General features: G+C 40.5%; 1 protein-coding gene across 1 annotated transcript in view; it reads left to right on the top strand.

The window, feature by feature from the left end:
* The first annotated feature begins 7,893 nt into the window (after nucleotides 1-7,893).
* Nucleotides 7,894-17,334, top strand: part of LOC139608123 (uncharacterized) — a 35,389-nt gene continuing 25,948 nt past the window's right edge. Inside the window, exon 1 of the mRNA XM_071461608.1 lies at nucleotides 7,894-8,191. The gene's annotated coding sequence lies outside the window, so the exon portion shown is untranslated. The remainder of the gene's footprint in view (nucleotides 8,192-17,334) is intronic.

The following is a 17,334-nucleotide window of genomic DNA, read 5'->3' as shown; positions in this document are numbered from 1 at the left end:
AGATCCTTTCCCTCAGTGAAAGTACCAGTACACTGACGTAAAAATCCTCCATTGTAAGTTTAAGTCTTGCATCCACAGTTTAGTAAACGTACAGACATATTATCAGCAATATGTATATGGCAGCTTCATTCTGCAGAATTACATGTTTTACATGATTAGATGTTATTGCTGATGCATCAATTCATGTGACGGTAGAGTCACTGTCAATAGTGGTTATAGCCTGTATGACAAAAACATATACAATTATATATAATCATAAATACAATAAGAACAGTAACAAGAACAGAAACAAGAACTGAAATAAACTAGTCTAATAAAGTAGAATACAAATAAAATAGAGAATGAAATTTCTTAATTGCACAAATCCTTCATCACACAAATAATAACACACTTAAGAGAATCTAATTATTACAATATTGCATTTTGTCAACACACCGTCAACCAAGAGTCAAGACTGAACCAATTCACCTTGGTGTGTAGATTCGTTTTGTATTATTTTCAACGATTTCACACAACCCAGAAAAATAACATGTATGTGAATCTCTTGTATTCACATTATTATGAATGAAATATGCTTTATTTGGAAGCAATTTGTGGTGTGATTGCCTTTAGCCGAGTAATTACATTTGTTGTGTGCTATTAGATGGATCCCCCGCTCCAGCAGGGAGACCTGAGGTCCAGAGGTGAACCTACTAATTACCTAATTACTTTAAACAGTTTGGTATTTCTGTTAAGTGGTTTCCGAATTAGGGGGCAGGACCCTCGAAGGGTCCACATAACAAGCCTCCGGGTTATGAGACGATTAATGACAACTTTGTCTTTGATCTTTGGATTTATTTCTTTATTTTTTGTGAAAAAAAAATATGATTTTACAACTATGACTTTGAAAAGTTATTTAAATTAAGACATCTATGCCATAGATCTGCTGTACTACAGTACAGTATTTAGTTGGACTACTTCCCACTACAGCTTTAATAGAATTTTTTTATAATCTTCAGTCGTATCTGTTTTTAGCACATAAAGTAAATCAGACTATAATAAACAAGACTCACACATTAATCATCAAACACAGTCACAGAGAGAGGTCTGTGGGAGTGGGGCAGCTGGACACCACATCTCAATCACATCATTACGTAATTACATAATATACAATAATATCGTATTATTTTCCACTTTCCTCAGAAGCTGTGGGACATGAGGTTCAGGACACTGAGTGACTGTGATTTTCTCAGCTAAGATTACTATCATGAAGACCACAGTCAAGAGAGACTGGAGCTCCACTGATGAAAAATCAACAAAAAATACCTCCGAGCTCTGGCTGGGTGATTTTAAAAGTGTTAGGTTTAGGTTTCATCATGTCGCTGACTGTTTAGCCTGATGCGCAGCAGCAGAAACAAATTGCAGAAAATAATGAGAAAGAGAGAAAACAGGATTTTGATTTATAGAAATAGTTTTATCACTTTCCCCGGGCTAATTGCAGCCATAAAGATGTACTAATTCCAGATGTATTGGCAGGGAAATGAACACCCACCGTGTCAAAGGATTATTAGTTTTTCATACAGGCACACTGTCACTTCTGTGAATTTTTGGAGCGTGTGATTACTTTGTTCTCTCATCAAATACTTAAAAATGTGAATTTTCATTTTATGGATTCTTTGACAGCTGAGAGAAGAGTTCCTTACAACTCTCTGCCAGGGTTTGTATCAAAGGTCACTCGTGCTGTAGAAGACAAAGATCTGAGGACTGTGTGAGGGACCGAGCTGTAAGGCGATGAGGAGTCACAGGTATTTTATCAAAAAAAGGTTGATTTACTCCAAATTAACAAAGTTCAAATTACAAAAAATAAACCAAACTAGTCTGGGCCCATAAAAGAGGTCAAAGTAATAAAACTAACTGAGGCAAACTGACCTAGAGCTCAACCTAACTCAACTGACCTCCAGACAAAGAGCACAAGGGAACATATATACTGGCTGATCAGACCAGCTAAGACACACAGGGGGATAACATAAAAACTAACGATTTAACTAACAAATAAACAAACAGGACAGTTGGACACTTAGTTCAGTCCTAATTAACACATCCACTATAAAAGTCTCCAGCTTCCTTAGCAGCGTCCTTTGCTCGACCCCAGCCAGATGACCCAGGCAGCAGAGTAAGGAGACCCTGAGCACCGGCAAAAAAGAAAGAAGAATTAACACATCTTAAGGCAACTTATATAAATAAACACAAATGTTAAATGTAGAGAAAGTTAACTAAACACGTGTACTGCCAATTAAACTAAATAATAAAATATGAAATAAACCATAAGTATGTCATATGAAATAAAGAACTATGTGTCCTTCTTTATGTGTTTACATGTATGTGCCATATGAGTGTAAAGTGTAAAGAAAACCTAAAATAACTGAAGAGATGTCAGTGCATGGGGTTACCGACTTTTAATGTGTGGCTGCAAGTGTGGCCATCACAGGCTGAATATGGCAAAAGCTTCAGAGCCTCTACTTTTTTTCTACTATTTTTCAGAAGAAGAATCATCAGTTCTGAGCATGGCTGGGCTCTCACATATATCATAATTTTATTATTTCCTCAGACATCCAGAAACCAAACAGTACCCTAGAGCTGAAATTAACAGGTCATCAAACGATTAGTTCATTAACATGAAAATGAATTTAGAACATTTTCAATCATTTATTAATGGTTTTGAGTTATTTCTTAAGCAAAAAAGGGAAAAAAAGAAGTTGTTGCAGCTTCTCACATGTGAGTATTCGCTGGTTTTCCAGTTTCCTGAGACAGTAAACTCACCATCTTTGGGTTTTTGACTGCTGCTCAGAAAAAAAAATGTGAAAAAAAGAAAATGTGAATATGTGACATTTTGTACATTTCACAGTCGAAAAGAAACAAATTTCAGATGTATTAAGTGAAATAATTATTGGTTGCAGTCTTACAGTATGTCTTTGATGGAATAATATGATCCTGGCTGAGGTTTTCACACAGAAGAGTGGAAGCAGTTTGATAAATCACAACTTCACAAAAGACAAAGCTCAATATGAACTAAACAAAGATTAGAGTCCCTCTACAAGATCAGGGCTACAAGATGAAGGATGATATTGTCATAATTGATATAGTTTGATATTCAGAAGTACACATTTCTGATAAATTTGTAATTCATCAAATTATGTAGATGCAAATAATATGGAGTAAATCTGGTTTTTGGGGCCCCAAGAGGTCTAGGGCCCCTGGGCAGCTGCCTTATTGGTAATCCAGCTCTGGCCCAGTTTCGACAAAAATAACTAAAACAATATAAAGCTTCTAACAGAAACACTGCAGTGCTGTACAGACATTTAGCCAGAAGCAGATTATTTTAAATATGAATTTTATATTCATTCATTCATTCATTATCCATACTGCTTATCCATACAGGGTCGCAGGGGGGCTGGAGCCAATCTCAGCTGACATTGAGTTCACCATAACAGGTCACCAGTCTATCACAGGGCTGACATGTAGAAACAAACAACCATTCACACCTGTGGGTAATTAAGAGTCACCAATTAATCTAATGTGCATGTCTTCGGACTGTGGGAGGAGGCTGGAGAACCCGGAGCAAACTCAAGCAAACTCCGCACAGAAAGGTCCCAGGGTCCGGGGTTCAAACGCAGAACCTTCTCGCTGTGACAGCACAAACCACTGTACCACCGTACCGCCCATGAATTTTATATTTCTATTTTAAAATGAAATAACTGAAATAAAAATGCTTAATAATCTGAGGTAAAATAACTGATTGTTCTGGCCTGTTAAGATTTAATGGCATTTATTAAAAGCTGTTTACACTGTTTTACTTAGTATTAGAGTTGCATTTCATCACAGCTTATACGTATTGGATTATTACTTTTTCATCCATATTCCCTTTCTCTCCCATTTTGCTGTATTGAATAGGATATGAGCCATGGATTTAATATGCATACACATGCTGGGGCTGTACGGGCACTGTACTTGCTGTGCATGCTGAGATATGCTGCAGCCCCCTGTGAAGGAATAAGCAGGTAAAGAGAATAGCTGATAGAGAACTGATGAACTGGCTCTTCATTCTGCATACACTAATCAACACAGGCGCCCAAGCGCTCTGGATGTGTCTTCAGCGCACCCCACTCCAAAGACAAATCACATCTGTTCTTGAAAAGTTCTGCCAAGGCAGCTCGATGGTGCACCTCTGTTAGGCCCCGAGTCCCAGCACGCTACTGCATGAAGGAGAGGAGGGTAATTAGTCAGATACCGACCCAGATACAGCTGCGCTTATGAACTCACCTCAGCACCGCTCCCTGAGCCACTCTACCACCCTCTCCCCTGCAGCTGAGCAGAAACCATGCCCCCCCCCCCCCACCCACACACTCCCCACCCCCACCACAATTATGTAATACATAATTGATCTTGAGTCCTTTTGGTTCTCTTAGGGTCAGCTACAGAGCGGCAGCCTGGGTGACTTTTACAAAACAGATGCATTTAACAGTTTTCTGGTCTGACGCTTCGATACGTTAGGTTTGCTTAAAGCTGCACTAATAAATGTTTCGATATTAACAAAGGATCAAAGATTACATTTAAGGTGAAAGGTGCTGCTTGTGGTGATGACCCAACAGACCGTTATCACCCAACACTTCTCTTCATCTGAGCTACGGAGCTTTTTAAGTGTCATTATGCTTTCCTGTTTTGGTTCGCTCCCGCTCTCCTGTGTGTTTCCCGGCAGTGGCAGGCAGCTGTCTTCAGTGAATGAACTCTGATTAACCCACTGTTGGCGACCTGCAGCACCAAATAACAGACAAAATTAGCATGTAGCTGGTGAACACAGGGACGCCTGATGTTTCCCTTGTGAGTTTCTGGAGGCTAAAAGAAGAGTGAATGTTGGACTTAAATTCACCAGGTGGCCGAATACACGATTCAAAATGATGCTAATGATGCTAATGTTGCCTCATGTTTGCTGGATGTGTAAATAGGCAGCTGTTTGCTAACAAGCTCGCCACAACAACAAGGGGATAATGCCCGAGTTATAGCTTCAAGCGCTGCAAAATATCTGTTAACTTATGTTTAAGTTTAAGCACGTAAAGCTTTTTTTTTTACTTTTTACTAAAATATTTTTGCACAGATCATCCAAAATCTTCACTGCAGTGCCGACAGGCTCACAGGAGATGTGACTGACACCTCTGGGGACCAGATGAACCAGCAGGTCATGAGGTGAGTTCTTAAACAGATACAAAGAGGTTAGAGACGCACATTGAAATTCAACACTGTCCTTCTACGCCTGCTGCTCGGAAATGAAGGAGAACGAGTGAGTGTGAACCACTCGCTATTAAATCTTCTGTCGTACAGTTAACGTCAGGACAAGCTCAAATTCGTGAGGGGATGTTAGATCATCTCAGCAACAGAGAGTGGATCATAAAGACTGATTCAAATATTAGGGACAGAAGCTCTCTGTGTAGTCATACGTCATTAGTCATCACTGCAGTGTTTTGGTTTTGCACATTTACACTCACATTGACTCATTTACAGTGCAGGTGTCAAATGTGAGATTTACACATCATTACATTACCAACTGCAGCAGGTGTAAGCACATCCCTAACCTCCCCGCAGGGATGTGAACTGCTGCCTGGCCCGAGCTTTGGGAATCTGAGACTTTTCTTTACACATCACAGTCACAGCTGTGAGCTGGTATTTGTAGTAGCAACATTAACAGGATGAGGTGTGAGTCTTCTCATTTCACACACCTTTCAGAGGTTATGTTAGAAACACACAGCTCAGGTGTAGCTACACCATGAGAGAATGGGAAATGATTGTTATTTCTCTAACGATGAGCGAGCTGAGGTGATGGGAGCTGTGGATGCAGAGGTCAGCGTGGGGTGGGCCAGCTTCAGAGACCTTAAGCCAGGGCTTTCTTCCAAGACTGCAAATGGGCACAGGCGGTCATAGTGGTGGTTGGTTAGCACACAGCTTGTGCCACATTGCTGTCTGGCAACAGTTTATAATGTCTTTGTCAAACCTGCTAATGTGTTACGCTTCTGTGTTAATGTCTGTGCTTGCTACATTTCTCAGCATCAGCGACAGCAAAAAATAGCCTTAAATGAAGGCTCCATTGTATTTCAATGATTTCTCACAACGAGATGATGATTTCCTGGTCAGCGTGACATCTGTGTAATCGCCTCTCATCTCCTGCTTCTGAAGAGAGCAGTGTGGACTTCAGTTCAAGCCCAGGCAGCTTTGCCATAGATAACATACTGACACAGCTAATGGTGTGAGTGTGAGTGTGCACACGTTACAGGTCTCACAGAGTGAACGGGACGAAGCTGATGAAAAATGCATGTTTTGAAAAAATAATGTTGTCAGGAAAATAACAAGCTATAACCATCTTTAACAAAAACATCCATATAAACAGCAAATAAAAAGTCTGTGTACCAGTTATTTCAAATTCATAATTTAACACAAATCGAAAAATGTTTTATTTGATCAAATTAAAATTTATCATTCGCTGAAATTAGTGACTGTCAGTTGCCAGCTACAAGATTACAATTCTGCTTAGTTGTTAATGCATATTTAATATGATTATATAAACATATAACTCTGCTGCATTACTGCATTTACTGGTAACCAAATATTATTATATTAACTGTGGTTGTTGTCACTTAGGAATAGGATCTGAACACTTCTTCCTCCACTAATGATTTATCAATCTGTTAAACCAGCAGGCAGATTAATAGATAACAGATTTATATGTTAGATACAGTATCATTATTACAGCTGTATTACTAACAGTCATGAAGAAAATACTCAGATATTTAGGCAACTTAAGATAAAACAAAAGAAAGTGAAACAGAAGTATGAAGTAGCATAAAACTGAAGAAACATGTGTCAAAGTACACAGTAGGCTGCAGTGGTGGAAGGTACTACATTTTTCCAAGTACTGTACCTAAGTTTAATATTGAGGTAGCCTACTTTTACTTTACTTGAGTGTTTCCATTTCTACATCACATCGCAACAGAAAGTTATAAATTACAACACATTGTTAAGGCCAGTGGTTCCAAACTTCTTTGGCTTGAAAAAAAGATGGTTGTAACTTTACCTCTAAGTGGCAAAATTAACTAATATTTCACAAAATAGAAAATTAAATGAAATAAATTCAAATCCACATTTATCTCATGACCCCTCAAACTATCCTGTGACCCATGGGAGGGGGCCTGATCCTCAGGTTGAGAACCTTTGAACTAAATAACCTGCCTGTGGATAAAAAAAGTTCACACTGGCTCCACCTCGAACTGATACAGTGAAGTGCTGCTTATGCCCTGACACATGAATATCACTTGACATTATCATAGTGTCATATATAATAATAAGATATTCATCTGCAGAGCCACTCTTTGATACTCTACGGGCTAAATTATTTTTGCTAATAATAAGCACTTACTTAATACTGTATTTCTACCTAAAGGACTGTGAATGCTGGGGATTTTTTTTTATCATAGAGTATTTTTACATGAATAAAGCTCATTATTGGAGCCACTTCTACTGAAGCAGTAGATGTGACTGGGCTGATGTTCCGCCCACTTTAAGAAATGTGTATTCAGGGATGTTTCATGTGAACTGTGTGTGAGTTCAAGTGTGTTGGTTCATCACACTTCCCCTCCCTCCTTCCTCCCTCCTTCCTCCCTCCTTCTTCCTCCTTCCTTCCTTCCTCCTCCTCTTCCTCCTCCCCCACCATCCCCGCACGTGCTGCGTGCTCGCCCCTGAGCCCCCTCGTCTCGTGTGTTTCGCCATTGGTCTGGGATGATGTCATCCACAGTAGAGACAATAGAGCCCACCTCCCCCGTCAGTGTCTCCTCACACACGCACCGCGGCTCGGAGTGACACACGCTCAGACGTGACGCCAGCTGAGTCAACCAAGCACTTCTGATGACATGTATTTATTTACCCGGCTACTTTAAGCCCGGCAGAGCTGGGCATCTTCTACTTACACCGGCTCCTTTTTTTTATTATTATCATTATTATTATTTTCTTGTGTTTTAAAGGCATGAACAAAAGAGCAGGCAGGGAAGGTGTTACACATCTGGATCGTACCAACACGTCGGGTCGTGCTACTCGGGACAGCACAGACATGAGGACCTCTCACTCCGCTGCGCATAAATGATGCTCACACCTCGGGACTGCCACTCTTGATGTAAGTGATCTTTCTTCTTCAGTAACGTGTGACTTATCGTGTGCGGCCGGCCTGCAGCCTCACAGCCCCCCCTCAGCAGCCCGCTGCTCGCTGCAGCGGCTGTCACAGCGCTGCGCTGACGATGGTCAGGTCCGGCGAACAGCACACGATGTCTCCTGGATGTCTTGGTGCTTCTCGTCATTTTGATTCGCTGTCACACATTAAAGTCCTCTTGTTGTTCACCACGGCAGCAATCAGGACTGTTTGCCTGTTTGTTTATTGAGACAAATAACTGCAGACATTTGAAGGTGCCAAGTAGAGAATAATATGTGAACCCTAATTGCACCCAGCCACAACACTAGAGTGGAGTGAGGAGGTGAGGGTCCAGGCCTGGTGGCTGGGGCCCTGTCGCACACATCAGCTTTATTTCTCATTATGATAGAGGTTCAAAGATTGTGCTAGGAAAACGCGATCTAAAATATAGGGACATTAAGCAATGCGCCATCTAGCGACTGTATGAACGGGAACTGATAGGTTTTCCATGACTGGCCTGCAGAGTAGCCCTATAAACAACAATGCAGAGGAGGAATGTAAATATTAAGCATCTGGTTTGTTTCTGCTTTGTGGTGGTGCTGATGAGATTCATCACAGAGCCGCTGAGAGGCAGAACAGGAGAGGTGTGCAGCACATGAGCACATTGTACAAATATTTTAAATGGCAACAACCAGTGATTTATTGACATTAACATTTCATTGTCAGGAAACAAAGGCTAGTGTGAGTATAAGGATGTGCCTGCCACAGGATGCCAGTTCTACAGAGATGAGGGGGCAGACACACGTGTAACTGACTGTGCAGAGCGATGTGGACGGCTCCATTTGGAAATCAGACATACAGTTTATGTATGGTTGAAGCTTATTTGTTTATTTTGCTCAAATAGTAGCTCGTAGTAGTGGGAGCAGGTCGGCTGTTCATGTAGAGGCAGGGACCTCACAAGTAAGACACATACACAGAAGAATCACTGCAGTGTATTTGCAGGAAGACTTTTTTTTTTTTTTTTTTTTTTTTGGCTAGGCAATGTAGGGGACAGATACAAGCCAATTTAAACCCACGCTGAGAAATGTTGTTGATGTTAATGTGGCTGTGTAATGTGACAGGGTCAACCATAGTGATCACCCCGCTGAGACTAATCATCCAACTCTGCAGCTCGCTGCTTGAAGCTGCTTTCAGAGTCCAGTGACAGTGTAATGTTTCAGTGTAACAGGAATTAAATATTCAGATCGTTATCAGATCTTACATCCTACAAGCCCGTGAAGGTGAAATTTAAAATCTGTTCTTAATCACCTGTAGTTCAATGCAACTGTATGTTTACAATGAAAGAAGTGGATTCTCCAGGAAGAAATACTAACCCTGAAAATATGGACATTACTTTAAAAAATTACTATCATCAGAGGTCAAGATCAGACACAGTGTTATTGATTTTCTAGAGTGACAGTGTGGTGGCTCAATGGAAAGCACAGTCTCCTCTTCCCTGTGAGGAGTGCAGACTCCCAGTCGCTCTGCAACTAATGATTATTACCTCCACCAAGGAGGTTATGTTTGCACCCATGTTTGTTTGACTGTCTGCAGGATTACACAAAAATTAATAAATTGATTTGCAGCATGGGATGATGCATGAGCCAGGGAAGAACACATTACATTTTGGGGCAGATCTGGTGAAAGTGGAGGATCCAAGATTTTTTTTGTCACTTCCCTAAGCATTGCAAGATAGGGCATTATTGACATTTTTGTCAGTTTCTCAGGAACTATTGTATGGATCTTGATATAAAAGAAAATCAGACATATTAATGGTGTTGAGATCTGACTTTGTACAGTTTGGTGCAGATTCAGATAATAATCTGGATGTGACAGACGTGTGTAGGATTGTTTTGCCTTGGTGGAGGTCTGTGCTCTACTGAGTGCCGTAGTTTTCATTATTTATTCATCTACAGATTATTTTCTTAATTAGTCTGGTTTGTAAAACTTTTGTAAATAGTGAAAAATGTCCATCACAATGACCCAAGATCACACTTTAAAGGCCAATAAGGCATTACCAATATATATATTTTTTTGGTCTCAACAAAAGTACGAAACCAAAAGATTTTTTGTTATTGTGGTGTAAGGTGCAAATCTCCATGTTTGAGAACCATCAAAATGTTTGCCATTTTGGTTTCTCAGAAATTGTCTGAGAAAATTTTGATATGCCAATTAATCAACAAAGTGTTTCAGCTCTAGTTTGCAGATTCTACCATTTTCTCTCAGCGCTCCAGTTTACTCTCACAGTCCACAGACACACAGGTTGGGAAAGTGCCTGGAGATTCAACTGTTTGTTTATGTGTGCCATGCAATGGACTGGTGACCTGTCCTGGTTCCCTGCCCATTCCCCAGTGCATGCTGGGATAGTCTCCTGCCCCACATGACTCTTGCTATGTCCACTCCCTATTTTCCTCACATACAATGCACTACGCTGTTTATAGAAACCACATATTGCCCTCAAATCTTTGCACATGGCATGTACAGTATATTTGTCCTGCTAACAATCCCACAATGCATTGCATTTTACCGCTGCAAAAACTATTGTTGTGCATTATATTGTTTTATAAGCCACACAGTTAACATTAATCAATAAAGACAAAACAGTCATTAGGTGCAACCCCCCATTCACTACAGGGAGCAGTGAATGAGTGAATGAGGGAGTGAATTTGGAGACAGCTTCTGATCAAGCAGGTAGACAATAGATGAATTACTTGTGGACTGTGTGAGAGAAGTGGTGCTCAGGAGCTGAAATAAAAGTGATGCATTTAGCATTATTTAGGGGTAGAAAGCTATTTGTCTTCCACATGTACAATATTCAATTAAAAACCACTTAATGTGTGTAAATTTGTGTCATCTCCATGAGTTAATGAATGCAAATTAACCTAAGTGAATGTAGGAGATAAGTGCCATTTAAATATATTTTATGTATACTTTATAACTAGTTTGAAGACTTTAAATGAAAATATTTAAGTACAAAAGCACAAAAAAGTCAGCAATTTGTAACAAGAAAGACAAACAAGCTAACAATTAGCTTTTTAAGTGAGCGGTAATGAACAGGCAGCTCTCTGATGTTAAAATTAGACAGTAAAATATGTGATTAGACAGAGCAGAGATTTGTAAGAGGTGCAAAACTCTGAACATTACCTTAGAATCTCTCCCACCATTAATAATAATCATGAAGCATCCCTCCCTGCAAATGTTGATGCTGCAGGCCGGCTGTGATGCTGAGGGAGACGCAGGGTGTCCCATGTTGTTGTTTTCATGCAAACTCATTCTTTCTTTGAGGTTTTCTTTGAGGATATGAAGATGGTCTGGCATAAATTCCAGAGGGGAAACAGAAACAGACTGTTGTTACCACACTGCAGCTAACAGATGTTGCTGTTTTTGTTTTGTTTTTTTCAAGTTGAACAACCTCCAGTCAAATAGAAAAGTGTCAGATAGTTTGGTGTTGTTTTCCTGAGGGTAAAGATCTGCAGGAGACAATATTGTTTTGGGAAACATTTAACCTGTAAATCACACCGAGGAAGCTGTGCCTGCTGGATTTAACAAGTCCCGGGTTCCTGTGTGGCTGAGGTCTTAAGCAGTTTCCACCTTCTCCTTCCCTGGTTCAGATCCAGATCCAGACCAAAATACTCCCTGAAACAAACCCTGATCAATTACTGCCACAGAGCACACTCACACAAGAGCTGTCAGTGTGCAATATAAGACCACGTTTCTTCAGTTGTTACCTTATCTGAATGATCAGGCCTATATTTTGGTGACAATTTGTTTGGAGGGTCCAGGGTGTGAGTCGGTTACACTTTGGGAGGACATTTGGTGGACTGAAAGGCACAAGGGGCAGGCCGCACTGAGGTGGCGTTCAGATCTGGGATTTCCACTGTCAGCTGATGACAGTTGCATGGGAATCATTAACCATGACTGCTGCTTTTTAAAGAAATCATTCTTTGAAGATTTTAAAATATATTCAAAGCACATTACTGCTCTTCTTATCTTTACGTGGCAGAGGGTTCAAATCCCAACCAACCACAAAAACCTTTTCCAAGCTGCTTTTCTCAGTTTCTATTCCTAGTGTTCTATTTTCAGATGGAAGTCTTTTTTTTTTTTTTGCATTTCTTATTAAATTGCACTGTCATTATTTTTAACATTACAATGTGCCATTACATTGGCCGGCACAGCTCTCATTAGGAGCAGTAACAGAAACCAGTGTGCTGATAGAGGTGCTATATGTAACTGATGAGCAATAGTTTGCTTCATGAATTAAATATTTCATTCTTTAATATGTCTAACCAGGGGTACAGCCAGGAATACTGAAGAATTATTGCTCTGCAGCTGAAGTGCCACCAATCCTATTTTTTTTTTACACCTGTGAAATAATAAAATAAAAATAATAAAATGAAAATAATAATGACTTAACCTTAGATGTGTGAGGGTGATGCTACAGAGTGTCCAAATAACCAGGTATTTCTCTCAGTGTAAAATCAGTTTGATTGTACATGGAGTTCCTATCATGCCGCTCACTGATTGGCCAGTTTGCGCTGCTGCTTCCATCACTTTCTGTCCGCTGACTGTGGAGATTAGGTGATGTAATTATTTTGACTTCGCCCTCAGTAGCCTGTAGTGGTGTGAGCACAGTGAAACTAAGCAGATTAAAGAGAAAACTACATTTTGCAAAAAGGCTAACACAGATTAGCAACAACCATGGAGATTTATTGGCATAGGATTAATGCAATGTTGCGATGTGATGTGGAATCTGAATCAGTCTGAATCACTGAAAACAAGAGGACCAGTATTTCAGAAGTGCTGAAAAGTCACATTCAGTGCTTAGTGATAAACACAAGGTTCATTCCTCTGTGTCATTATTGTACTATTATCAGGCCATTGCTGACAAAACACACATTCATTTGGGCATCTGAGTCACGACCAGGTCACCACACACAGCAGAGCTGCAAGTCACTTCCTTTGTCCAGAGTAAATCTTACATCATTAGATGTGTGACTTAAGCCTGATTAGAGTATGAGCCATGATGACTTAAGCACACATCTCTGTTCATTTCGCAGGCGGGCAATTCTCTTTTACAACCAAGGTTTTTTTTAACTTCATTTGCTTATTTGTTTTGTGTTGTCTCCCTACACAACATTCAATTTGCTTTTTCTTATGAGAAATGAATGTAATTTAATTTGTGAAATACTTTCTTGTGACTTTGGTATCATCATATTGTGGTAAGTAAGAAAACTGCTGCCTCATAATATCAGACAATCCTAAATTTGACTCTTTGTTTTGATTGTTTTTACCATAATTTTACTTTATTTGACACCATCTTGAAATAGTTTTCAATGTGTTTTGGCACACTCAAGTAATTTCAAGTCAGTTTATGGAAACAACGGGGATGTAAATGTGTTTTTTAATGTACCTGGGGCTTTAAATTGCCTTCCAAAGCTTAGTTTGAGAGCTGCAGTGGGCATGTAACTTGTTTAATCCTTATGTATATAAAGCTGGTCACAAAGTTGATCTTTAATTCTGTCAGAATCGCTTGACATTCACCCAGCGACACATTAAACTCGAGGTCCTGCTTATCACATCCTGACTTCTGGTAACTGAGTTTCTCCAGGTAAAGAAGTTTGGGGGTTAAATGTCTCGATCAAAGATGATTTGCACCCGGTTTGGCAAGCAGCCACCTCTACGGGGTGCTTCAGTTCTCATTATCATTTTTATCATATGTGTGACAGGCAGGAGGAGCTGCACTCTCTGCTGCTTTACCCCATCTACAGCCCGTTCTGCTGCAGTTACAGTCAACGTGTCCTCCCTGGTAGATGTTAAACAGGAGACTCTGCATGCTGCTGTGACACCAGTGTCAAAGCACAACACAATGCTGTGCAGACTGTTTGTGTTTCGTACAAGTAGACTTTAACCTCATTTGTGAGTTTGGCACTATATTCAAATGCTACCCACAAAGCTTTGGTGGTCAGCCAAATGTATTTCCAGGGTTAAGTAATATATCAGAGAGTCTGTTGGGCTTGTTAAAGGTCAGCATGCAAATCAGGTTCAAGTGTTTAAATCTTCATAATCCTAATCATTTTCTGCCTCTCTGCTGATTTGTAAATTAGCTTTTTCTCTGATATCAACATCTGCACAGGCCGGGGAAAGTTTTCCTTTTCATTCATGAAAGCAACATTTGCTCACAGCTGAAGGCTCTTACTCTCCAATCACAGTGTGTACAATAATTTGTCTAATTCTGCCTTATGTCTCGGCAATAGATTAGAATATGTGATGGTGGACTTAAGATCCCTGAACCTTCCTGAAAACTGTACCAGCATATGAAAATACAAGCACTATAATTAATATTTTATTAACATTTTCCTTTAGGTTCCTCACTGTAAATCAAGCTCAGGTTAAGCTAATGAGCAGAAAACTGACTGAAGGCAGCTTACACAGGTTATTTCTATCTGGCCCACTGGTTCACTGTAACACTTTGACACAATGAGCACAGACAGAGCTGAATCCATCTTCAATTACATTGTACTACTGGGAAACCACATTACACTGAAAGTGAAATGAAACAGTCAGTAAGGTTGTGTTAGGTGGTGAGTGATTCAAAGCTTTCGGCCTCACGGTGAAGCTCAATCACTGCATCTGACAGACAACTGTTATGACCTGTTATAAGACGTTGTGTATAAAAGTAAGATAATTTATTTTCTTATCTAACTCTTAAAGAAATGCCAAAATGAATTTTAGTACTATGCTCATTCACTATCTTGCCAGCAGATGAGAGGATTGATACCACTCTCATATCTATTAAATATGAAGCTAGAGCTTAGTTTAGCATTAAGACTAGACACATAGGGAAACAGCTAGCTGGGCTCTGTCCAGACTAAGACCAGTATTTATCTTCTCGTGTAACTCTCTGCAGGAATTAGAATAAGCATATTTTCCTAAATGTCAAACTATTAACATCAGCTTTAATATCCCAACTTGTCCCTGTCTTGTGTGGCTTCATGTGTTGGAGCTAAAAGACCTGCTTTGTTTAGAGAGCCCTAATAGGCCAGTGACACTGATTCGAGACGTTATGTTCTGGAGCCACAGACCCAGTCACCGAACCTTATCAGTTTGCTGACACTTTAACTCAGTCAACACGCTCTTTTACACTTGAAACATGGCAACATGGCGGCCTTCTCTGCCAGAACCTGTTGTCTGATTTTCAGTCCAATCAGCAGCTCTGCCGGAAACCTCCTGAGTCTGTGTGTGGATCTGCAGCAACAACTGTTTGACCCTCAGTGCTGTTAGGTGTATTATTGTGTGCATACTACTGCCTTCCTCTTTCGCAACCAGCGCCCATAGCTCTTGCTGTCCATCTGTCAGTTTGGTTATGTGTGTGAATGACTATATAAAGAGAGAAGCGGACCGCCTCCTGTCACTTTGTGCCAACTCAGAGCCAAACACGAGCAAAAATGTGGAGATGTGGATTGTCCTCTGACAGAAATGGCCTCCTCATCAGCCCCTGGAAACAAATGACTCAGATGACTAATTTTCCTGCCATCTACTATCTTGGGAAGCCTTTTTCTATGGTGATGGAAAAAAAAGCTTTTCCATTCAGCAGAGGAAGACAGTCTCAGAAGCCCCAGAAATTCAGCAGCACATCCTCACATTATTGCCTGGTTTTTGCTCTGGCGTTGTCCACTCTGCTGCGTGGGTGTTCGGCTGTCAGGTGCCTTTTGATGAAGGAGCTGCATAAAGCCGAGGCGGGGAGAGGGAGAGAGAGAGAGAGAGAGAGAGAGATCGTCATCAATCTTGCACCGCCAGGCAGCCATCTGCTCCCAAAAACACCAGCCCCCTCAACAGCTTGTCCCCAAAAACACTCACTGCACCACCTCCACAGCTGGAGATGGTCTGTACTTCATGCTGCCTCCATCCACACTGAATGATGACTGTAGGGTGAGGTGACATCCATCATAGTAGAGCAGTCTTACACTATCCTGTCCTGAATGTGAGGCAGCGTGTTGTATTAACCATTATCATCCTCACCACATCAAGTTATTCTGATTGAATTTGATTCATGAAATATGACAAAGGGCCTCAGCAGAAGAAACGAAAAGATTGAAAGTACTATAAAAACAAAATAATGTTGCAGTTTTCACGCAGGTGTTTGGGAGAGTGTTAAGTCATCTGGAAAAATATTAGCATGTGCGCCCTTCTCCTCTCTCGAGCTCCTGCCTGTGAGTATAAAGCTGTTATCTTTATTCTGCTGGTGGGGTAGCAGTGAGCTGAGGCAGGGCGTCATGATCTCCCCCTCAGGCTCCTGCAGCTCTCACCAACTGGAATTGAGTGGCACTCCTCTATCTTTTTCTTTTTTCTTCTTTTTCTTTTTGATATTTCTTTTCCTCATTACACTTTCATGAGCTCGAATTCAGAAGCAGCTAACGTGATTGCAAAGCTTAGCATAAGTTTGCCTTTTCCTTAAATATTAATACACCCGTAATCATGTGCATACATTTGCATTTGCCTTCCCTCTCGTTGATCCACCATGCGACATTTGTTTATTCAGTTTGGTATAAGTAGCGACCTGTCAGAAGTTTTATATAGATCCTCGGTAGCTGTTACGCCTCAGTTCTTCTGAAAGACGCTCATAACTTATTTACAGTTTACTGTCGACCTCTGAAGTCAGATATCCCTACCAGATATATTATGCAATCTCACATACTGATATGAGTTGTCTGATATATAATATGCTGCAGTTATGCACTCAGTACCTTGCTGTGACTCTTACAAAGGGATGAGCTATCTCTTAAGTGTCAGTACACAGGTTTAGGATTATTTTATTAATGTGCTCGGTCGTAGTCTACACTGTTACACGTTTACACAGCTAAATATCATAGACGGTCTGATGGTCCTGGGTCAGTAACACATTGATTTGGGACATTCAGTTGATCATAGAGTTCCTTTTGCAAAGTGTTTGGATAAGTGTTACTTCACTGTGACACTGGGCTGTTTTCACATCTCATCCTGGGGAAAGTTTCTCTGTTCTCACCTTAAGTCTCAGTTTACAGCATGAACGTACAGTCTGATCTTGTGACATCACAGCTGGTGAGGAAGCCGGT

This window comes from Trachinotus anak, unplaced genomic scaffold (genome assembly GCF_046630095.1).
Source record: "Trachinotus anak isolate AG129_WGS33_773 ecotype Australia unplaced genomic scaffold, CSIRO_AGI_Tana_v1 ptg000024l, whole genome shotgun sequence".
NCBI lineage: Eukaryota > Metazoa > Chordata > Actinopteri > Carangiformes > Carangidae > Trachinotus > Trachinotus anak.
Note: the sequence above shows the minus strand (reverse complement) of the source record. Positions and strands in the feature narration are given on the sequence as shown.